The sequence below is a fragment of the Anopheles darlingi genome, chromosome 2, assembly GCF_943734745.1.
Source record: "Anopheles darlingi chromosome 2, idAnoDarlMG_H_01, whole genome shotgun sequence".
NCBI lineage: Eukaryota > Metazoa > Arthropoda > Insecta > Diptera > Culicidae > Anopheles > Anopheles darlingi.
In genome coordinates, this window is record NC_064874.1 from 77,698,557 (window position 1) to 77,701,056 (window position 2,500).

Genomic DNA, 2,500 nt, shown 5'->3' on the forward strand with positions numbered 1-2,500 from the left:
ATCTCGGGGAATCTCCCCTGGAATATCCTCCACGACTACGGCTGAGGTTGGGGCAGCTCTGGGAGCGAAAAGTCCACGTAACGGAACGCGGTAAAGAAGTAGAGGGAATGGCGGCAGTTGATGAGCATGTAACACGCGCCACACTAATTACGTACAAATAATCGATAATGGTTGAGCTAGTAGAACGAGGAAGTATGTATGTGTGAGTTTGAGAGAGAGAAGGATAGATAAAGTGCGTGAAAGGTAGTGTAATGACAAAAAATAAGTGAATTGAAAAACGCGGTCAAAAAGGTGAACACGGCCTTCTGCTGGGCAGCAGAGAAAGAGAAAGAGAAAAAGAGAGAGAGAGAGAGAGAGAGAGAGAGAGAGAGTGAGAGAGAGATAAAGACAGAGAGAGGGTAGGCCGCACTACTAGCAATCGACAGTAGTGTACAATGCGTAGACACGTAGCAATACGCGGACGCACTCAACAAAGGTTGAATCCTTTTCCGCGGGCGCGTGCTTCGCGTGCACTAAAACGCATACTATCACACCAGAACATTTGACATACGAGGCCAGTCTTATGTGCTACCGACGCGTATCCTGCCGGACGTGATTGAGCGGCTGCTTGATAGCCCCAGACCTACACAGAACACATTCACACCACCAGCATAACGCAGTCGACGATTGCAGATGAAATCCTCTCTTCGACCAGCGGTTTCTCGGTCGAGCATAATGGTGGAGGGAAGGAGAGGATCCCGCAGCATATGGCCTGGTTGTGGGTATGTGTGGACCGGGAAAAGTGGGAAGCTAAGCATATCCGTATGAATGAAACCACACCGTGCTTGGGCGTGAGTGAGAGACCTATAATTTCTTTTTCTTCTTTCCAAATTGCGGAACTGGTCTCGCTGTTGGCATCAATTTTCCATCGGTGACATCCGTGCAGTGACTTCTGTCGTCCCTTTTGCAGCTTCTGCCGTGTATGTCACCGCAAAGGCCTACTGATGGGACTGTAGCGGAATTGGTGGTGACACCTGATAAGCTGGGACAGTACCGTAAGCTTATAGAATGGCGCGCGAACATGCACTACTAACTTCCGACAGCTCATCCGCACAGCAGCATGATGCTGGCACGCGACGACCGATGCTACGACGACCACATGCGTAACTTTACAGGCACAGATACACGCACAGGTTTTCCCGCACCAGCACCAGTCGTCTACTTGCTGCGCACCACCCCAAAACTCGTGTCACACCAGCAAAAGGATACGATTTTCTTAGTGGACATACACAGATACACATACACACACTTTCACGCTATGTCGACTCCGCCACAAGAAATGGAGGGGGGATTCACTAGGAGTCGAACGCGTGTCACTAGCAAACGGAACGCAAACCCCGTCGCCACCGACGCCAGGGCCGTTTTTCGTCCTGCAACCAACGAGCACACTGGAACTCCAATAGACTGAAGGACACACTATGGCCGAGAGGCCTAGCCTTGCTTCCTTCGAATACTGCACCAACACCAACACTTTCTTCCTGATTCGTTCGACCAGCGGGACGACCAGAATCACCAATTCCTTCAGCCAATTATGGATTGGCTAGTTGCCCATCGCAAGGACATTAGTTGAAAAACACTATTACACGGAATGTTCGCCGCAGCGTTGATCCAGAAATTCGCAAACGATTCCTTGCTTCAACCAGCGTCTAGCCAGCGGACTTCTCGCTGTGACTGACAGGCTACTGCTGCTACTCCGGGCTGTTACTCCTTGCGTTGTCCTTGTCGCCGACGTCGCTTATTCGGGGCAAAAGATTTCGATCCGTGAAATGGCTCCCACTGTTGAAACCATTCTTCTTCCGCTCCCTTCTTCACCCAGGAAAATGTGGAAAACGATCGAAGCAACCAAGAATAAAATAATGATGAAAACGATGGAATATCCTTTCCGACTCGTTTTTGCTGCTCTTTGAACACACAAACGCACACACCGCACTACGATGGGGCTAATCTGCTGGCACCGCCACCACCCGCCGAGCAGCCTCACACCGTGTCTTAGTAGCACCACCGAACGTGCCGAAACGATGTAGATGAATGAACAACGAGGCCGAGGACGAGGATTCCGGCGAAGATGGCTTCAACCAGAGAGCTGCACTATCCAGCGGCAAACGTCCTGCGTACGTTGCATTCCCGAACCGAACTGCTGCGGATTGGTGGTCAACGCGTGCAGTCGTACTCGATGAAACAGGCAGCACCAGCAATAGCTCACGTACACACGCAAGCACACAGGCGCAGGGTGGCGGCTATATAGGAATTTAGGTTCCTCTCCTGCCTTACCAGAACCGCCTCCCGCTCAGAACCAGGCGAAATATGCTAGCCCCCTGTGGGTGCAGGAAGCAAACGGTTACTCTGCTGAGTGCGTTACGTATCGTATGCGTCCTCGTGCGAACCGCGTTCTCGCTCGTCCTCGCTCACCGCATATCGCACATGCGTACACCGGCCAGTAACGCCGCGTTCCATCCCGGGC

The 2,500-nt window shown here is 51.9% G+C and overlaps 1 protein-coding gene across 2 annotated transcripts in view; it reads right to left on the reverse strand.

Moving 5' to 3' along the window:
* LOC125948090 (uncharacterized) overlaps positions 1-2,162 on the reverse strand; it is a 10,750-nt gene extending 8,588 nt beyond the window's left edge. The window contains exon 1 of one of the 2 annotated variants that reach the window (XM_049673780.1): positions 844-2,162. The gene's annotated coding sequence lies outside the window, so the exon portion shown is untranslated. Of the gene's footprint in view, positions 1-466 lie in introns of both variants that reach the window. The other variant, XM_049673779.1, reaches the window with a different exon arrangement.
* Positions 2,163-2,500: the final 338 nt, after the last annotated feature.